Source organism: Leiobunum rupestre, chromosome 1, assembly GCF_980474605.1.
Source record: "Leiobunum rupestre chromosome 1, qqLeiRupe1.1.hap1, whole genome shotgun sequence".
Taxonomy (NCBI): domain Eukaryota; kingdom Metazoa; phylum Arthropoda; class Arachnida; order Opiliones; family Sclerosomatidae; genus Leiobunum; species Leiobunum rupestre.
In genome coordinates, this window is record NC_143384.1 from 40143765 (window position 1) to 40166689 (window position 22925).

At 35.5% G+C, this 22925-nt stretch overlaps 1 long non-coding RNA gene across 1 annotated transcript; it reads left to right on the forward strand.

Annotated features, from left to right (window-relative positions):
* The first annotated feature begins 1236 nt into the window (after window positions 1-1236).
* On the forward strand, window positions 1237-2289 carry LOC149962890 (uncharacterized). Its single transcript, XR_016480172.1, has 3 exons — window positions 1237-1309; window positions 1868-2100; window positions 2158-2289. It is a non-coding gene; the product is annotated as an uncharacterized LOC149962890 (long non-coding RNA).
* The last annotated feature ends 20636 nt before the right edge of the window (window positions 2290-22925 follow it).

Below are 22925 nucleotides of genomic sequence, written 5' to 3' on the forward strand. Positions count from 1 at the left end.
TTGCGTAAAGCCGGACCATTTAGCCTAGGCGGAAGAAATAAATATAAACTAGGCTTAACCCAACTAACATAATCTAACTTTACCTATCCAAACATAACCTAACCTTATCCATGGTAATCTAATTATTTCTTAAACTTAGCTTGCATTAGCGGGCGTAATACTAATTATGTACTTATCTTTAAGCGTGTAAAATGTTTGTATGCGTCAGTATAGAGCACCGGTTCCCAAAAGTTCACGCTTTAGTCCCATTCGACCGAAGGCGGTTTTTGAGGTGTCCCATTCGATCGAATTCCGCCGAAACGTGCGGTTTTTATGTGTCCCATTCGACCGAACGCTTTTATGTGTCCCATTCGACCGAACGCTGCTATATAAATTGGCTTTTGTAATGAGCATGAATTATATTTTTATCTTCACCTAGTCAAGAAAAGTAACTGAACCAAAACTGAAATAGTAAACTTAACCAACTCTAACCTAACCTAACCTAACCTAACCTAACCTAACCTAAACATTGATCTTCGATAGTACATACCTTATAAATAAAATACCAAATCACCCCGCCAATTGGGCTACATTTTAAAATTCTTTCGGTCGAATGGGATTCGGTCGAATGGGATTTCGGTCGAATGGGAATAAACGAAAGTTCACAGGGGTTCCGAGAATTCGTAGCGCGGCCATCTTTTTTCGTGGCAACAGTCTTCTAAGATAAGTAAAAAAAAATTGTGGTTCCGCCAGTATTAGCTGCATAATTTAGGGTTCCATAGCAAAAATAAATTGGGAACCGCTGGTATATAGATTACGCGTGCTATGAAAACTGAGCGTTAGACTTGTCTTTAACGTAAACGGAATTTTCGAAACACAAGCAATTGCCCAATAATTTACAATTAATAATTCGAAAATGTTAGAAATATAATTTCGCTATGAAAAAACATTTGCCATACTTAACGTAAAACATAATGTTTAAAATTTAATTAATCTTCTTTATCAAAAGAATTAATCAAATTTAACCTATAATTGACATTTGACAAAATAAAAAATCGAAGAAATGAATAGGATAAGAAACCCATTTTTTAGATAAATACATTTCCTACATTTGAAACACCATTCGGGAAAATAGAATTCGAACAAAAGTGAGAACACATGGTGATTGACGTCGAACAACGTGTCTTTCATTTTCAGGCTTGGACTGCTATCATGATTATTTTGTCTTCGCCATTAATATTTTCGGCTATAGTCCACATTTTTCCGAGGTTAAAGAGAAACTTTCAGAAAGTAACATTATGGAACGTTGCTGCCTCTTGCATTAGTTTTGGTAAATATGTCGATCGTTATTATCCACCTTTCAATCAAAGGCATAATTATACGCGTTAGAAGTGTTATTTTTCTTCAAACACAAACAATTATGCAAATCTATCAGATACCGTTAAACGCACTCTCGCCAGCTGAATTTTCTCACATAGGTAGCTTTTAGTTCTTTTATTAAAAAGAGATGGCGATAGGGTCTATCGCGACGCGTGCTTCGAGCTATTAAAATCTCACTTCAATCTTTATTGCGAAAGTCGAATCTTCGAGTAAAAGTGTATGTGGGAAGGAATGAACTATATGCCCCAAAGAGTTAGAAATCAGCCACTCCAGGGGGCTGAAAATCCTCTCTTCGCTACCTTTGGCTGTACAGCATAGTTAGAGAAACCTCCGCTACTCTCATTGCCGCTACTATCTAATGGAAAAAAATGAAAGAAAATAAGTAGTCCCGAACTCGACGCTAACACAAATTTTGAGCTTGTGAGAGTGCGTTTAAAATAATTAGGTCTACAGATTTATTCTTCGCTTAAATTCCATATTTTAATTATTAATTAAATTTGATATATAGGAAAAACAATAATTACCTTAAGTTTTGATGTCGAACAAGTGTGCCTAACATTTTACATTTTAATCTTTGGCTGCGTATTAAAAATTTATGGATCAATGTTGACATCATCCGTGAAAATGTCACTAGGTGCTTATCAAATACAGACAGTCAGTGAGTTAGCGCAAGCAGTTGTCCAAAATCATTATTCTGTTGGTTTCCTTCAAGGCCACGATATCATTCTGTCTCTCTTTCGGGTAAAAACTAATCATATTATTTTGCTAAACACACTAGTATAAAACTATTTTTTATAGAACTCAGAGGATCATGATCTACGGATAATTTACAATCACATGAAACACTCCGGATCGAAAAATATTTTGTCGTTTCCGGATGCCTTTCAGGCGATTCAAAATGGGAACTTCGCGCTTATAATTGGGCAAGACACGTTTCTGAAATTAATGATGGAGAATCAATTTCCATTAACTGATGTATATATATCGAAACATCCAATGGTCAAATACAATAAAGCTTTTGGATATAGTAGCAAATTCAAATACGGAAATGTGTGGGATGAAATGTATGTATTTTGAATCGTACCATGTACTCTTTAAAAACCAATAGATACACACTTTAGTGCAATATGATTTGGCGTTTTTACCCATGAAATTAAAGTCTTAAGAGGGGAGAGGTGGTAAGTTCCCCCAATTAAAATTTTGAATCAAGGAACCAATTTTTTGACAGCATTCGTAAGAAATCATTTCGCCACTCTAGTATATCTAATAAATATATATAAAGGGTATTTCAAAAGTTTATGCAAAAATTTTAAGGAGTTGTAGGGGGTGAGTAGAGAAGTATACCTGTTTTTTTTTTTTTTTTTTCATTTTCCTACGATGAATTAAAAGAGCGCTGGCCAGAGAGCTTCAAAGTGTGGCCAACTAGCCCCTGGAATAAGGCTGCAACAAGCACAAAACCAAGCAGCAGGGATATGTGAACATTAGGTTTGCATTCGTGTGATAGGTAAAAAAGGAAATTGAAATCATATTTAAAGTCGCGATGAACCGCGATTTCTCATCACTTTCAAACTAGAACAATGGAGTTCACTTCAGACGAACTGGCGGATATTCATTTCGTGTATGGACTAGCGGATGGCTATGCTTTGGCTGCTCAACGTCTCTACCAGGAAAGGTACCCGAACCGGCGCATCCCCGTGCTCGTTGCAGCCTACTTCCAGGGGCTAGTAGGCCACACTTGTAAGCTCTCTGGCGCTCTTTTAAATCATCGTAGGAAAAATGGGGAAAAAACAGGCATATTTCTCAACTCACCCCCTACAACTCCTTCAAATTTTTGCATAACCTTTTGAAACACCCTATATATTTCTGAAAATCCATTTGCGAAAGATTATCAGCTAGGCTAATACCCTTGGCACCACCTTAGGCCTAAGTCATCAAGCGATTTAACTCCATTAATTCAGTTGGCCGGGTTACAATGCGTAGGAGGGTGGTGGCAAGCCCTTCATGCCACGCGAGCCAACAGCTCCCTACACTCACTATTACCGTTATTAATTTTGGAACACTCTACGCTTAATTTTGGAACACTCTACGCTAGGCCACTCAGTAACAATCTGGTTGATCCATCATTCTCAATTTTATTGTGTGAATCTAGGTTAAGAAGAATAGCGAGTTTTGGATTTATTGAAAAGTGGGAGAAAAAGGATCATTTCAAACATGACCGAGCATTGGCCAATACAAACGTGCCTGATGACCAGTTGGAATTCATAACAATGAGAGATCTTGACCAGATTTTCTACATCCTTCTCACAACAGCTGCCATTTGTTTTGTGGTTCTACTTTTGGAAAATAATAAAAATGACTCCAAACGAAGAATTGTAAATTTGGGTTCAATGAAAAATAGGATAAAAATCATCATTACAAACATGACGGAGAATTAACAGTGAAAAATTGGCTGAAAACCAAATGATATCCTAAATAACAGTGAGTGATTTTTATCAGATTATATATATTATTCTCACTATAATTGCCATTTGTTTAAATTGGTTTAAAAATAGCGTAACTTCTTTAAGTTCAAGAAATGACTTATATCAGAAACGTACTTTATAAGATAAATTTCCACAAACATTAAATATATACCTTTATTTACGAAAATGACTTGTCACTTGATAAAATTCCCAAATATGAATACATATAGAAACAAGTCATATGATTCTATTATATAGATCAAATAATTGATGAAATCGTAAAAAATTTGTATTTCATTTTGTAAAATTTCTATCAAGTATAACTCATTTTGAATAAATTTCAGGTCTAATTTTTTGAAATTCAATTTAAAAAATTATTGCATCAAATTTGATTTCAATCCATTTAAAGAAAAATAATTGAAATCGATTAGTTTTAAATCCAAATAAAAACCACTTTATCTAATGCCTAAGGCTGGTCATGGAAAAAATAAAAGATGTGATCTGTCATAATTCGTCTTAAAAAAGCTTTCCTTTGAGAAGCTAGCGGGATTTGAACGTTTTACTTGTCTAATGTAATGCCACATATTAAATTGCAAGTTGGCATCGATCTTTCGGATTACAATACTATTTTGTTAAAATTAATCAATTTCCGTAATTTTTTTCACAGTTTTCGAAAAACTTTTTACCAATAGATTCCAGAATAATTTTGTCAATGAGACTGGTGTACATCTTCATAAAATATAGTTAAACGTATAAAACCACAGTTTATAGCAGCCAAATTACACGACATGGAAGAGCAACTTTAAAATCTTTACGATGATTTTTTAAACTCTAATTATGAAAGCTAAGATTATTCGTACAATTGTTAACAACGTTCACAACTCTGTAATAAAAACAAGTTGGCGAGCCAAAATATACCTCTCCTCGGAAGAATTGTCCCTAGTGGTATTAATTTCTCGAGATAACCCTTAAAGATATATCTCCGCAATTTAGAGTTATTTGTTAAAAATATTAACCCATTTCTATCCCGCCCGGTATAAAATTTTAATTATAATTAAAATAATTGAGACGAAACGACCAATTTTAATTTATTCAGAATATCATAAGTTAAGTAGTTACAACAGTAAGTTAGACGTACTATAACAATGCACAATTGAATTAAACCCTTTTACAGAACAAGTTTATCAGTTAAATATAATACGAAGCAAATTTTAATGAAAGAAATATCTACAGAGGCTTTTTGGAATTACTCGCTTACGAAATACTTGCCGCATCTTTAACGCTCATTTTATTTCAACACTCGCCCTTGATGAAGATACCGTAGATATCTGGTAGTGGACGACTCGTTCACTTCCTGTTGACGTTGTGACGCATACCACATGAAAAAGACCAATGCCGTCCAATTTCCAATATCATATAATGACTCGCACACCCAAGAAATCATTGACTGCGTTAGAAATCGTAGATATCCAAATATCCACACCAAATGTATTTACAAGAAGCAAAAACCTTACCATCAACAAAGCACAGAGAGCCACTTGACAAACCGCCAGCTCTTAAAGCAATTAACGTTAAATTATCTCCTTTGAATTAACAGAACTATATATAGGTCGTTAAGAAAGTGGACCACCCACAGGGTCTACCCTTTAACCCTCTAATCTCGGCTGACTGCGCTAAAACAAGATTTAACCTTTAAAAAATACCAGATTAGGCCTTCATAAATTCATTAATAAAAAAAGACTTTATTACCTATTATGCTTACGATGCCTGTCTTAATTTCAGTGAATCTAAGCAGCTATCGGTGGTTCTGTGGTAGAGCGCTCGACTGCCAAGCCGAATGGTCTGGGTTCGAAACCTGGGTGGCGCATTTGTTTTTAATCAATAGAGAAACGCTAAATTAGAATTTCTTCGATGCAATAATTTCAATTTCAATTCTATTTCAATTAAACCAAAATTTCCTACTCTATTAAATACGCTTCCGATAAAGCTGAAGGTCTAATTTTCAATAAGGCGTAACAAGTGTCGGTGGTTCTGTGGTAGAACGTCCGCCTGTCAATCAGGAGGTCTCGGATTCAAATCCCGCCCGATGCGATCGCAAATTGATACTAAGACGAATACCGTGTACAACTGGTGGAAACCCTGCCATTGGACGTTGAGAGGTAGCATTACACTCAGCACTCGGTCCGTCCCAAAGTCATTAAGAAGAAGTTGGAGAGAAAACGCCCATATAAACACAACAGACTCAACATGCACAACCATCAGAACACAAACACAACAAATTCAACACTCACAACCTACGCATAAACATTACAAAAACGTAATACACCAAACCGTCACGACGGTGAGCGAAAAAACACCATCCAAACCAAACCGCAAATGCATCCGTTAACGCTCACCGTCACCCGGTGGTTTTGCCAACCCTTTGAGAAACTGCGTACGCAGTGATTACACTTTGCACCGAAAATGCGAACGCGTTCGCAGTCCTGACAGACAGACAGACCCACAGACCCACCCACAGACCCACAGACAGACACGGTCGTTGTATAACCCCTCCTAGGGGACTTTGTCCCCTCGGAGAGGTAACAAATGATATTTAAATGGCAAACGCTAGCATTCAAAAAGAATAAAACATTTTAAAAGCGAGATTGATAATATTATTAATGATCACCTTGAATTTTAAGCTCTCACCTGCTTGATTTTTGAGTGTTCATTTATTGCGTACACTAGGCTGCTTACGTTATTGAACAAAAAACGATTTTGACTTTTAAACTCTCATTTGATATATATATATATCGTAATGTTGCATGGTTACTCAACACTAAATAAATATATATATATATATATATATATATTAGGGATGCAACGGATAACCGGAACCGGAACCGAGAAGAACCGAGTAAATTATAGGAACGGGAACCGATAATAAAAAATTTGATAACCGTATCCGGAACCGTCTAGTTTTTTCTCTTTTCAGCTCAAGTTAATGTTTTACTTGCTTCAAATATTTCTTTATGTGTCAACAGGCGCGCCTAAAACTTAATAAATACAACCACAATAACCGTCGCATAAATATCCAAATATGAAGTTTGAAAAGGGCATGAAGTTTAACCCACCGCAAAAAGAATAATTTTTTTACCGCAAATAAAAATTAATTTTCACAGATGTTATTTACCGCAGATGGAATTTAAAAAACGCTATACAAAAAAAATATCCACAGTTTGATTAATTTTCATTTTTAACTCTTTCCCCTCGGTACTGTGCTTGTACGCGGTACATCTGATATTGACAGGCATTATCATCCGTTTGGAATTTCGGTGACGTACGGTGAGACCATTGAGTTGGGAATATTAATCTAGAGGTCCAATCAAAACGTCGGATTTCAGTATTTCGCGAAACAAGTTTTTAAAAATAAGAATACTGTCGTCTGCTCCCATCGGCGTCCCAAATGACGAGAAAACGTTATCATTCTACCCGTGGCGCCGTCTATCTCTCAATGGTTCGTTCAAATAAGACGCGTTTTCAAGCAAAAAGATTTTCTTTCTTCAAAATAATGGATGGCGCCACGGGTCATATGATAACGTTTGCTCGTCATTTTAAAGCAGACGGCACATTCGTATTTTTCAAAAACTTGTTTCGTGGGGAGCAGATTTGATTGGATCTCTAGATTAATATTCCCAACTCAATGGGTGAGACTGAAGACGATTATATTTTCCTTCTAACAACGATAAAAAATGCAGTACCCAACTATAAACCTGAGACGCTCGTGTCCGATTGTGCTGACCCTATTTTTAACGCTTTTACTGCTGTGTTTGGAGATAACAAAAACAGGGTAACATGTTGGGCTCATATCATACGCAAAGTTGATAAAAAACTCAACGTAATACCATCCCTTGACAATCGTCATGAAATTCGGTCCGATATAATGTCCTTACAATTATGCAAATCCACTGAAGAATTTCAAGTTGCATCTAAGTTTTTTTGAAAAAGGACATTAACACACACTTGAAGCAAAAGAAAACCTTAATTGGAGAGAGTTTCATACCTTCCAAAGTCATCAAACGCGATTGTGGTTAGTTGATATTGACAAGGGTCATTGGCAAGATGGTCCGTGTACCTGTCCAATTTTTCTTAAACAACACAAATGCAAACATATATTTGGAATTGCAATTTATTTTAAACTTGTACAAGTTCCAAATTTACTTTTAAAATTTACTTTTAATAATTTCATTTTAAAAGTCTATTAAAAAATAAAATAAAAATGTATATTCTTTTTCGTTATTAATATTTTATCTGAGGTAAAATTTTAATATTTGCGGTTTTTAAAAGTCGATTTGAGGCAGATTTCATCCGTGGATAAAAATATTTCTTTTGCGGTATAAAAAAATCTTATTCTGCGGCGGGATTTATTTTTAAGTCTTTGAAAAGTATCGAGACACGTGTTTTATAGCAGACGCCGATTTTTTTCAACGCCGCCACCGATTTGAAATTTTAGTCGGCGCGCCGCCGCTGCCGCCGCCACCGATTATTTTTCAGCGCGACGCCGATTAATTCTGTCTAAAATGCTGCCACGCAGTTTTTGGGGTTTTCAGCAGTAGCGAAGCTTGGAATTACTTTGGACAATTGCAACGTTATGAAGACGAAATTATTGCTGTTAATTATTATTCTAAACTAGCGTAAATAAAATAAGCCTATATTCGGAATAAATTAAACCAAGAGCAGGACCACAGGTAGGTTGATTTCTACTTTCTAGTATAAAAATATTTTATTATAAAGAAACACCGGCTCACGCCGGGGCCGCCGATGTATTTTAAGTCAACGCCGACGCCGACAAAAAAATCGGCGCACGCCGTTCGCGCCACCGCCGCTAAAATTGATCGGCTCGCCGCCGCCGACAAAAATTTCGCGGAGTCGGGGTCTATTATATACTACATGAGAAAACCTCAGGAATTTATAGGGAGGTATTGAAAATATAGGAAATGGTCACCTTGTAAATGATTTAGAAATGTAATCATTTCGGTAAGAAAATGTACAAATATTTTTGAATAATTTTTAGTTAAAAAAAACCATCGGTTAAAAAAACACTTGGTTTCAACCATGATTTAAACCATGGTTTAAGGCAGTGTGGTTTAACCCAGTCAACCCTGGTGGAGGAGGCTTCAGCTTCAATAATCCCTGCCTTTCGGATAAAGTATATTTTCGAAGCGCGTTCGTAATGGTATTCACGTGGTTTTCAAAATAAAGTACTATCCTGAGCTTCGAAGTCGGAATGCGAATTATCAGGATCTTTAATATAATTCGCGTGCTGTTTTGCCTATGGTAAGTAGTCTTCCCTATACTTCGTCGTGGGTAACTTCGATCTTGTTTACAATCACGATTCCGATTTGGATTTTGTGTAAATTCTTGGGATCTCGACTTGCACTGAAGATAAGCTCGAATTATGTTGCCTTTCTTTCCACATTTGATGCACGCGGAATTACGATGTCGACAATAGAGTGCCAGCAGCTTGAAACCCTGTGACGTCACCAATGTTAAACGTCTATTGATAAAAAACGCGAGTTTTCATGACAACCATTACGGAAGCTACGGCTGTGACGTCACGAACTTTTGAAAACGCATCAACTGCTAGCACTCTATAGTCTTGCCCAACTTGTCAAAATGTTGCTCTTACGCCACAAGACACAGCTTTATTAGTATATTTTGCGCACGAGCGATTTGCACGCGCGCTAGAAAAACCTACATTCCTCGCGACTGTAGCGCGCGCTAGTAATCTTGTGAACGTAAGAGATTGTCACGTAAGAGCAACATTTAAACAAGAAGGCCACGTTAATTTATAAAAAGAACTATTCCATTCATCGTGATAATGTGAAGTACACCAAATGCACGTGATTGGTCTTTTTTGAATATTATTGGTTTTGAGATGGCTTTTCGGCGCTTTGAGTTGAGTTATGGTGATGGAATAGATTTTTAGAAATATTCTGGCTGCCCTTAGTATTAGAGGTCGGGGATGGTTAACTTTTATTCAATAGATAAAGCTCTCAAAATTATTCGTAAAACGTTTTGATCAAGTAATTTATATTTCTGTATTATCCGATTAATTTTTTGGTAAATTTGTAAAATTAATCGAAAAACGACGTTTTTTTCGATAAAAAGCTCAAATTTTACGAAAAATACATATTTTTTACTAATTTTCCGAAATATTAACCGGTAAATTTCTTTGTTTACATTTTTTCACAAAAAAAATCAATTTAATCATGGATAATGATTAACCGTTACCGACCTCTACTTAGTATGCAGTGAGTTATGTCAAGATTTTCCGTTACTCGACCTGTTCTGGGTTAAAATGTTTTTCATAAATGGCGTTTCTCCTTGATTCTTGAGAGCATTTGTAGCAGTTGGAGCGTTTTCCATTGACTTGGCTAGCCTAACAGTTGCGTCTAAAGTGTATTGGTCCTCGAAACACGTTTCATCATGGCGTCATCATTGATGCCGCATATGAAGCGGTCTCTCAACATTTTGTCTACAAAATTTCCGGAAGCACAATGTTCCGTTGACCTTCGCAATTCAGCCAAAAAATCTGCCACAGATTCACCTTTGATCCTGTTTCGTTTGTAAAATTTACTAAGCTCTAAAATTTGTCTTGGTGCTGGGCTAAAATATTTTGATAGAACTTCAACTAGCTGCGTATAAGTCTTGTCTGTGGGCTTTTCCGGTTTTACGAAATATCTTAATAAAGAATAATTTCCTTTGCCCAAATCTTTGATTAAAATGGCACGCTTGGTCTCTTGAACTTCCAAATTCGCAACAGGCTCAACTAAATCCTTGATTTTATATGATATAAAGTGTTGTTCTAACCGTTCTTGGTAAACAGTTCATGTTTTAGTTGATGCATCGAATTCGTCAAAAACCAGGGTGGGAAAAAAACTCGGTTTTTTCAATAAGAACCAAAGAAACCGATTTATTTTGTTAAACCAGGTTTTTTTTAAACACTTCTTTATTTTACTTTTAATCTATTTTCCGCTTTTGTTTAACCGTGAATACATATTACCAATCAACTAAAGTTTAATATGAACAAAGTTTTAGTTTCATTTTTGATTTTGTATAAATGCAGGGGTGGGGGAGGGCAGATAAATTGTATAGTAAATTTTCAAGTGATTTAAAGGAAAATATACGAAAAACCATAAAGAAATAAGGATTCTTATAGAAAAACAGTAGATAAAATGAAGTGATATATAGGATAAAAGAAGTGTACACGACGATATTATATACTACATGAGAAAACGTAAGGGTTGAATAGGATGGTATTGAAAATATAGAAAATGTGGTCACCTTGTAAATCATTTAGAAATGTAATCATTTCGGTAAGAAAATGTACAAACATTTTGGAATGATTTTTAGTTAATTTAAAAAAAAATTATGCAAAAAACGATTGTTTTTAAAAAAAAATCACTTGGTTTAAACCAGTTTGGTTTAAACACTTTGATTAGTTGCCATACTTGCTTTACTTTTTTAGACTTGATATCATGTATATGACCATATTTTATGAACTTGACTGGATTTTATTACCTTGACGCGATTTTATTAATTTGACTTGATTGTATTAACTTCAGTATCCAAAATAGCTCTCGGAGTCTCGACGGTTCGTTGTAGAATTTTCTTGACGAGGCTTAGCTTTTGTCTCCAACCGTAGTTTCCACTCTCAAAGTGGCTCAGTGGCGTACCTAGACCCTTTGACGCCCGGGGCGGGTCACGAATTTGCCACCCCTCCCAATTTCCAAAAGAGCCAAAACGCAATGTAAAGTATATAATATAATATAATATTATATTACTGTAAATAAGCGTACAATATTGTGCAAGCCTAACATTATGGTACGACCAAAATTTTAACCTAAGATTATTTGTACGTCTGGCAACGCTGATTTCAAGGCAGTCTAACAATGTAAGTTAAAGTGAAGTAGAGTAGAGCTCGTAATTCGTTAAGATGTGATAAACGGATTTAAACCGAACAAAATTGTTTGCACTCGTTTCGATTTTCGTGCTATAAAGGTTTTAAAATTATATTTCCCCATCATAGCGTACGTAGACACGTATTATACGTGTCTACGTATAACTATACGGTATAATTAGTATTTAGTAAGAATTAAAACTGATTATATATAACGGTATTTTAGTATTACCTAAAAAAATGTATGTCGTCTTCTGTGGTCGTGCACACTACTACATCATAACAATATGGAACGTTTGAAGGAAACGATAAAGTTTTGGTTTCACTTTAGTTTAGATTATATATTGATAATATTGTTAGATTTTCGATTTTAAACCAAGGGTTAATTCAAGATTAATAAACTTGGTTAACAATTTACTATATGTATTATCAATGTCATGTAAAATTAATGAAGTAAAAACAAATACAGAAAAAAAAGAACTTACAGACTTAAAAGTCGGTGTCAATGTCAAATGAGTAATCTACGCTACACAGCACAGATATATTTCAACTATCCGTATAATCCGTTTCCGTTAAAGGGATCCATCACTCACAACAGGGGGAGGCAGAGGGGTAACATAAAATCCAGACTTGCAGTGTGCTTCTAATCCAGTGTTTTTGTAAACCCCTATGCCTTCCCCTGTTGTGAGTGAGGGATCCCTTTAATCTAAAAACTGAAAACGATCGGCTAAAACTTCGACGGACATTTATCTACGGTTTTTACTACGATAGTAGCCGCCGGACTCAGGAAAGTAAAATTCGTATTAAAAAACTTGTATAATTCTAATACTTTCTTCATTTATAATTATCCCCGATTTATCGAAAAAAATTTCCTAAGGACTGAAAACCTTGTGCCGTGATAGAATAAAATAAAAATGAACTAAAGAGGGGCCCTCTGGAACTCCCCAGGGCCGTAGATAAGTCTCAGCAAATTTTTGGATTTTTTCAATCCTTTGGAATTGTTTTTTTAATTTTTGTGGGGGCCCCTAGGCACGTGCCTAGGGGGCTATTCACAAATTACGTAACGCGGTAGGGGGGAGGAGGGGTTTGTGCAAGCGTTACGAATTGTTACGTGGGGGGGGGGAGGGAGGGTTCAGTAAAATGTTACGAAACACATCTTATTTTTCATATCGTAGAATAAAATTTTCATCACTTTCAGAAAAAGTCGCAATAGACCTATAACAAAAGAGGGGCGGCAGACGAGGCTTAAGTGAGACCTCTGGACGGAACATCCGGTTTGTGACGTTTTAAACCACGTGACCGCCATTGAATTATACAGGCGGAAGTAAGGAAACGGATGGTCCGTCCAAATTCCGGGTGGCCAGGTAAAAATGTTAATTTTCGGCCCCCCCAACTTTCATCATGGGTCTATTATTAAAAGCATAAGCATTTTCATTGGTTTACCCACGTTTAAAAGAATTTCAAATGACCTTGATCTACAGTTTCGCCTATTTTCACACGCTCGGGATGGACAAAGGTGCGAGAACGATTAGTAAAATTTAGAACCTGGTCTTATTGTACTTAATTACCCGTATATTAGTTGTTTCGTACTATAATAATATAAGGGGGGGGTCGATATTTGTGACGTAATTTAAGAAGAGGGGTCTTTCCATTTGTTACTTTTTGTTACGAGGGGGAGGGGGGGAGTCCTAAAAGTGGTTTTTCTGCGTTACGTAATTTGTGAACAGCCCCTAGGATGCCTACCCTTAAATCTAGGCCTGCTCACTACGAGAAAAGACTAAACGTTAACCATTACTAAAAAGACGAATTTTTTTCTTGAGTGAAAAATGCCGCCCCTAGAAAGTGCCACCCCTAGAAAGTGCCGCCCGGGGCGGACCGCCCCCCCCCCTAGGTACGCCACTGAAGTGGCTCTATTACAAGTTTACCTTTTCAATCCCACCGTTGTGAGTTCAGTATTTCAATGAAGATAAGTTTCTTATTTGTAACTGTAAACTATTTAATCACTGTATTTATTTACATTATGTTAATGCTTATAAATTGAGTATTTTTACATGGTCGTTGCCACATTGTAGATCCCGTCGAGAGCTGCCTCGTGCGTCCCCTACCGCGCTTCTCAGCGTTGCCAGATCGAAAATCTGAAATTATCGTATCTAGGTAAAAAAATTATCGATTTTCTTGGAAAATTATCGAACATTTCTTTTCGGCGCTAAATTTGAATTCATACATAAATTCGTGGAATTTAGATGATTTTTGAAAGCACTACTGGAGTTTTATTTCAGGGAAATAAACAAAAAGTATATTATCATTATTAACTGAACTTAATATATGTTTAAAAATGTATTTAAAAATGCGGTAATAGGTAGGAGTAATAAATTCATACTCAGGACTACGCAACACGTTCGGCAGAAAATGTATATCATTCATTTTTAATTAGAAGTTATATAAATTAATAATAAAATTGAAATCGTTCGTAGGTTTTCAAAAAATCAAAAAATTATCGTAAATTATCGTGCGTTGAGGCAGAATTATCGAAATAATGGTACGATATCGTACGCCCTAAAAATTTCGATTAAATTATTGCACTGTGCGATAATTATCGTACGTCTGGCAACACTGGCGCTCCTACCCTTGTCTTGTAAGGTACATGGCGACATCTATAATTTTGCTTATATTAGGGTTGTGGCGTCAGTTTCAAATTTCAGATATAACACTGAGTTTCTCAATTTCTAAAGATTCCCTAACGTGTACTTGATGCTCCTTAACCCTGACCCTTAAGCCTCTTTTACTATGATATTGCGCATGTGCAACGTTTTTGGTACGTTTCTTATTTGTCTTTCGAGAAAGTAGGCTTTGTTCTATTTTTTTAATTGGCTTAAAAATGGGAACCAACTAGAATTGGAAAAATAATTTCCTAGTTTTCGCGCTAACTAACGATTGTAGTGTTTTTAACTAATAAAAACTTTTTATTGTGCAATAGTCGACTATATTCTTATAAAGCTATGATATGCACATGCCTTGAACGACTTAATTAATATTTTATTTTGACATCAACTATTGACCAGTTTAAAAGGTAGTGGAAAATTATTTCAATTCTGATTAATTTTGTTATTAAACGATGGTCTTACGTTTGCAATACCCTTATTGGAAGTTTAAATGATAACGTTTCGTAGTTATTAAGAAATAAATATACGAAAAATAGTTTAATTGATAAACGTTTCCTAGTGATTCAGAAATAAATATAAGAAAAAATGTTGTATGCTAATTTTTCCGATGTCGATTTCGTCCAGAACACTCCGAAATCTACCCATGGTATGTCGATGATATTATTTATTTGCAATTAGAAGACGTGGCAGTCATTGGCTCAGCTGTAAAAGATCGGTGTTCCTGAAAAGCCACCTTTTTGGATTTTTGTCCAGGCCAGTGGAAAATACTGGCAAATAGTGGCTAATAATGGCTAATAAAGAAAAAATGCCTTTTGAAAAGAGAATAAGTTGAAAATCTTATCAATAATAAACTTTTGAACCAGCCCAAATTCTGTATTTTATAGCCCAAAATGCAAAAACTTTAATGTTGAAATCTTAATAAAAGTAAAAATTATACTGGCCACTTTTTACCACTAAATACATTTTTGGCCAGGCCGGTATTTATCACTATTTGCCACCTTTTTTTCCACCTGGTATTTACTACCCCGGAACCGTAAGATCCACTTGTTAAAAATATAACTCCTGCTCGTTTCCTGTTCGCAACTGTACTTTTAATTATACCAATTAATTTTAATTTATTCTATAAATAATAAAAATCTTGTTGATTAAATTAATATAAATAATTAATAATATAGAATAAATTACGATAATGAGTTCATAAAAACGTAAAGGAAGATGGACTTTTCTCAAAGTCTTTTGTATAAATATCGTTGCAAGATAATTTACCGTAACCCTAAGCACTCGGCCCGTCCCTAAAGTAAAAAAAAAATAGGACTTGGAGAGAAGAAGCCCCATACATACAGAACTCACAACATTCACCCATGTCTGAACACAAACACACAGTACACAAAACATTACAAAAGCACGAATTCGAATACAAACGTTCAAAAGCTGGTTTACACTAACAAGTAAGTCAAAACCATCGTTACGGTGGGCGTTAACGTTAAAAAATATATCAGATGTAACGAGGAGTTCAGCCGTTACACCTGCTTTGCCCTGGTGAACCTTTTCCAAAGTTCATGAAACTGCCAACGCGGTGAATACACACCACAAAATTGTAAAACCCCTCCTAGGGAACTCTGTTATGGTAAAGTCTTATTAGAAGTAGGAGTTATAAAATATTAGTCTTGAAGTATTTTAAAGGATTAAATCAATCACGTTTGTATAATTTGTAACGCACGTGGGTTGGGGGTACCTATCTACACCAACTAGTTAAGGGGATTCTTGTTGCCATCTTGGAAGAATAATGCAGACCATTAAAAATAAACCAGACTGTATTGTAAATACTGGCAACTAGCTACTTTTTATAAAATATTAAACCACATACATTAATACAAGAGGGCTTTTTTTAATTTTTCTGGAAGTACAATCTCAAGAAACAAATGGTATTGATGGTCTTGCCTCACGCAGGGCCGTAGCGCACCTAGCAAAGCGGCAACGTTCACTTTTGGGCCATTCGCGATTCACGTGCCAATTATTTAAAAGTTAATTACTTACTACCGAAAAATGCGCTGGATCCAGCGGGATTGCTGGATGAGGTATCCAGCAATTGCAATCCCTATTTGAGTGTTTTCCATATATTGATTGTTCTCTACGGATCATCTTTTTCCAGAATTTTATCAAAATGTTTCTGTTTAGCAATTTTAGCGTTTGTGTCACCAAATTTCGATCTTTTTTATATATATCATGGTTAATTTCTTGTAGAGGTCCATAAATGGTGCTCTTCGATTTATATTTATCTCTTTGATGCATATAGTATTTCACTTCTGGAGTTATCCATGGAGAGCTATTTATTGCCATATGATGTTTTATTTTTGGGGCATATATGTTTAGGTTTGTTATTATTGTATTTGCTTGAAAATCTGCACCTTGTACTGGATCATTAAGAAACTCTATCTCATTATTTAGTGAGTCTTGTATTGTTTTTACGAATGCTTCTATATTCAATTTTCGTGATCTGATAATCCTATGCGGACCATCTGAGGATTGTATAAACGTGTCGGAATTTTTGGGTAGATTTTAGTTGGTTCTTAAATTATTTGTTTATATTCCTTCAGAGTTGTTAGATTTTTTTTGGAAAGCAATGGTTTTCTCTTTGGTGACTATACCTTGGAAACGTAGATTTTCCTATTCCTTCTAGTACGGAATAGAAATCTTGTAGCGGTGGTATATCTCTTAAGATTTCTAAACACTTTCCAGCGGGATGGAATGTTTGAATTTTCTACTAAGAGTCTTCTTTCAAAATATGGTACTTTGATTTGTAATTCCATCGTTAAGTACGTTATCTTTAAGTACGACACTAATCGCTTACTATGCAAACCAACGATTGACGGTTTGCTTAGATGATTATTATACATTTTATTAAATGCTCACGACAATTTGTTCACCACTGGAACGAACCAATGTTACAATTCCATCACGAAAAATTACGATGAACTTGGTTTGCACCATCTTTACTTGAGGTTATATTTACGTATGAACCATTTAACCGATTTTGATCGAATTTTCGCCGATCTTAAAACACAATGCAATAACGCAGCTAAGGAAAATGGAAAGGCTAATAGAAGCATTTATTTACTAATAAACGATAGGGAGAATGACTATGTGGTGACGATCTGCTGGCATAAAGGTCAAATCGTCCCCCTTCTCCAGGGACGAGTGGGGGAACTAAAATTGGTGTGCTCTTCATTCGCATCGGAACCCGTTAGTTTTAGCATAAGTTTAAATATATTAGGTCCCTATAAGTTAGAATCGTACATAGGCAATTTCTCCCAAGACGTCGAAGTCGCGGCGTGTCGAAATATGAGCTTGCCTGTGAAGTCCGGTTTCGTTTCAACGACGGGATTGAAGCTCGTTCAGCCTACCGCGAGTTGTCGCCAAGAGGATAACCTTCAAACTACAAATTTTTACGACAATACCTGTTCATATTGAAATGAATCAAATATTCTTCCCAAATGTTGACACATTAGTTGTTTCGTTTGAATTTCCCCCAAATCGATATTTCGCCAGCCAACAAACCCATAGACGAGTAAAGAAACGTTTTCCGGTTTTTTCTTTGGTTTTTACGAGGAAAGGATTTTGAAAAAAATTGAGGGTGGCTTGGTTGACACGTGATACCTACGCCGATGACGGCATCTAGCAGCGATTTTTTAAACTACATTGTTATTTTTCTATTGGATGGTGAATATCGTCTGCTTTTTTTGATATTTTCTGACCAAGTTTAGTGTTGTTCTCCAAGTTGCAACATTATTACTGTTTAAGTTTTATTATATTTTGATGTATTTATTATATTTTTACTATTTATCAGTGCTATTTTAAGTATATTATTTAAGATGAGTGTTCAGGGCGGTTCAAAGTGCTGTGTTAAAGGTTGCAGAAGTTACTCTAGAACTCACAGAGATTTGAGAGATAAAAAAAATAGTTTTAACAAGTTTCCTAATGACACAGCTCTCAGAGAAGAATGGATTAAAAGAGTTCAAATAAGTTATGCGAATGAACAATGGCAACCCAAAAAAACTAGTGTTATCTGCGGCTTACATTTTAATCGAGATGGTAAGAAGAAATATGAGGAAAAAGTACCTATTCTTATTGGTGGACATGTACTCTCCAAGCATTTGTTTTATTCTTCGATGATCTCGTTGGATGAGGATATTAGTGGAGCATTACAAAATGTAGCGTCTGAAGTCGAAATAAGTAGCCTAGTCTTTCCAAAACTTAAAGATGATGTTATGGATGTAAATAATTTGACTTATATTCCTGAAAAAGAACTGAAACCAAATATAGATCATTCCTATTTCAATAACAAAAACCTTGAGATCTATGAAATTTCCAGACTTCTAGAGGAGGCACAATATAATATTGCAAACCTCGAAGATGAAGTAGTACGTTCCAAAAATACCACAACAGCTCTAATAAATGAAAACCACTCGCTGAAGAAACAAAATATAGACTTGCTAGAACTAATTAAAGCAAAAGATGTTGAAATTCAAAAGTCAAAATTCTTGATAGAAAATGTTGCACAGAAATCTAGCAATTTGAAATTTTATACTGGTTTTAAATCAATTGAAGAATTTCAGGTTTTATATCGCTATATTGAACCAGATATACCTAATGTTTCCTTATATACGAAAGGTAGTGCTTATGTGAGAGTAACAGAGAGAACTCACACAAGCCCTGGACGACCAATGAGACTTGATTTTAAAAATCAGTTATTTTTGACTCTATGCAAATTGCGTTCAGGATTGTTAAATGAGGATTTGGCCATTCGGTTTAACATTAGTGAAATGACAGTCAGCAATTATATAACACTGTGGCTTGACTTACTTCATCGTAGATTAACACGGATACCAATATGGCCATCTAGAAAAACCATTGACGAACATATGCCTCCAGAGTTCAAAGCCAAATTTCCCAGTACCAGGATTATTATAGATTGCAGTGAATTCTTCATTGAGACACCTGGAGACTACGGAACTCAGTGCGATACATATTCAAATTACAAAAGGCATAATACTGCCAAGGCACTAATTGGAATAACACCAAACGGCTTTATCTCATTCGTCGCTCCTTTAGCTCCAGGAAGAATTTCTGATAATGATTTAACAATGAACAGTGGTTTAATTGAGAAGCTTGAAAAAAATGACAGCGTTATGGCTGATAGAGGGTTCGTACTTCATGACTTTTTTGCTGAAAAGGGAATTGGTTTGAACATACCGCCTTTCTTAAATGGCAAGGACCAGCTATCAGAGGAAGAGGAGAAGCGAACGAGAGAAATTGCCAGTGTCAGGATTCACGTTGAAAGAGCAATAAAAGAACTGAAAACTTTTCGTATATTAAAGTACGTGTTTCCTAACACAATGCATGCTAGCCTGGAAAAAATATGGTTTGTATGTTGCTACTTGGTGAATTTCACAAATGAGCCTCTACTTGAAAGAAGAATGTAATTAAGTTCTAAAAATTTCAAACAAACAAAATACCATTAATAAAATATTGCATTTAGTTAAAATAACATTAATTAAATTGGTCGACATTATAATACATCCAAAGAGTATGGAGGAAATAGAGATAAGACAACTGGAAGAGGTCAGATCGGTTTACAAATCTTTTTCCCCATTGTCATCCCCCTCGATGGTGAAAGTTTCGTTGCTGACCTCTCCCGGTTGTTTTATTTCTATTTCCTTCATACTCTTTGATACATCCACATATTTAACAAATTATTGTGACTGACAATGATAATTAAAATAAAAGTTTTCTAATTTTGGCAAAATAAGCTCGAAAAAAAGGGTCTCATCAAACTCAACTCTTTCACAGTAAGTATCTAATCCTGCATCAACAAAAAAATCTGTAAATCCTAAACCGACCACTCCCATCTGTCCAATAATTTGTTGATAATAGTCATGCTTATGGTTTAGATTTATATTTTTTGCAGCGTCTATTTTTAGGCAAGTTTTTAATTTTAAATCCTTCCGAGTTAAACCTTCAATTAGAGTGATGTTCAACTCTTTAACTTTACTAAAGGTTTTAATTTCCAACAAACCAAACTCCCCTCTTTTAGTGTCATATATTAATGCATCTAGAGTAGCTCCAATCACAGGATAGCCTGGATTAACAACTAATCCAACATCAAATGTGTAGACTTCATTGTTTTTTAACGCACGATACTTTTGGATAGCTGCAGCTTCATTTTCGATACCTTCCCTCACATGCTTTAAATTACTAATATCCTTCTTATTTTTCAGGCCATTGACAAATTCCCTTGTAAACTCTTTTTTGCGCTTCACAATTTTCCAAAATTGGAGGCCGTAATTCTATTTTTTCTTTCGGCATGCCACAGGTCGCACTTTGATTGTTCTCTAGTCTTTTCTTCTAAAATAATAGCCTCCTCCTTAGATAGTTTCAGATATTCGGGGAATATGACACCAGAATCACCATTAATACTAATTTCCTTTACTGGTAGAGAAATTCTTTCTACAGATGGAGTTGGAAGGTTATTTTCTGTGGCAGATTGAGATATTTCCATACTGTAACAAATGGGTTGAAAATCTTCTGCCATATAATTTTTCTCTTCAATAATCTTTTGCCAGAAAGGTCTCATGTTGTGGGTACTTTTAAAATCATTAACCAATAATTTCAGTCTGGATGCTGGAAGTTCATCGTTTTGAATACTGGAATAATTTGCCAGACAAATTCTTCTCACTCTTCTACTGGTTGGAGTTTTTTCAGGGCAGTGCTTTAAAAAACCCAAAATGCTGAATTTGATAGTCGACAATTTTTTTTAACGTTTAACTTTCCCCATTTTTGGCTGATTTCTGTCGGTGATAGATCATTAGGTACGAATTTTAAGCCGTCCATTATACAATCCAAAATCAACCAAAGAGTTGCAGCGACGTGGCAACAAACTCCACATTTTCCTGCTTTACAGTGACATGTTCCCTTTTTCACTTCTCCTGACTTAGTATCTAATACGACATGAACACCATAAAGTTTATTAGCAGTATAGGAAGCATGAACCTTTGACTGAATGTGACAAACTTGATTTTCTTTATCATGTGATATTAGAACATTCTTAACCTTCTTAGCTTTGAACATTCTGTAGCCTTTATTTTTGTGTTTTGTGCTATTTAGCGACAAATGATGGTTTATAATATTCTGAACGTTAAATGAACTTGGAATGTCTCTCAGTTGTTTAGTCCAATTTCCCTTTGGTAAGCTTAAATCATCATTTGTAAGTTCTGCTAAAGCAGCCCTACAATATTTACATAAGATGCATTAAGCCTTGGTCAAAATATAATATGTACAATTCTATTTCAGTAAAACTTTACCTATTTCCACTACTCGTCAACGCCATGTCAGGAACTACTTATTTAATTATTTAAAATAGTTTATCTAACTATAATTTAGCCGAATTAATATTAATATTAAATAATACTTTTAGATACACCACATGACGATCCCGGCAGAATTTGATAAATTTTTGTTGTTATATGTGATGCGCAGAATCCTGGAATAGCCAATCAGAGCCACCCCTTCTACCCACAATTCCCTCTAATGTTCGTTAAAAAAATTCAAATGTGAAAGTGGATTTCTTTTCTCGTCTATTGCCGCCCGCGTTAAAGTTAAATCAAGCGTCGTTAGGGCTAGCTCCGTTCCACGTGCTAACTTCTTGCGCTTCTGTTCGTCTCGTATCCATGGAGACGGAAGTTGAAGAATCTAAAAAGATAGGGCAAAATGTCGCCGCTGGGAGTCACGTATACCGGTTCTGATATTTTATGGGGGAAATCGCTCTTAACATTAGATCTATGGCGGATTCTAATTTATAGGGATCGAATGCATATTAACTTACGGTTATAGGGATCCAATACGATACAGAGCTGATTTGATTTTGTGTACACTCTAAAAAATGAGCGTGCTTTTTAATCAAGGTCATTCATTTTTGAACAAGCCATTATCGAGTCGATTGGTGTCTAAGGCTCTAGCCTATGGAACGCCGTTTATGTCACAATCGACACCTTTTTGTCTAGTGAAATTTATGTCTAGTAAAAACTTCCTACCAATCAAAATTCAAAGAAATTTAAACTCACCAATCAGAAGGTAGTAAAAAGTACTAGACGTTTTTGAGGCACATTGTAAAATGTCTAGTCGAAATTTGTGTGTAGTCATTTCTAAATATGTCTAGTCAAATTTTCCACCAATCATCATCGTGAGCAAAAAAGAAATCATCAATAAGGTGATGCGGTTTTGGGCTCATTATTTATGCACAATTGAGAACCAATAATCGCCCGATTATCGAAAGGGAGGACCGGAGGCGTAACTATCAAACGACGTTACACGATAAAAATTTACACTAACTTTCTACTAGACAAAATGAAAATTACAAGACACAACACATTTGTCTCGACATTTTTCCACACTGTGTCTAGTAATTGGTTAGTTGAAAAAGGATATGTCAGCAATGGGTCC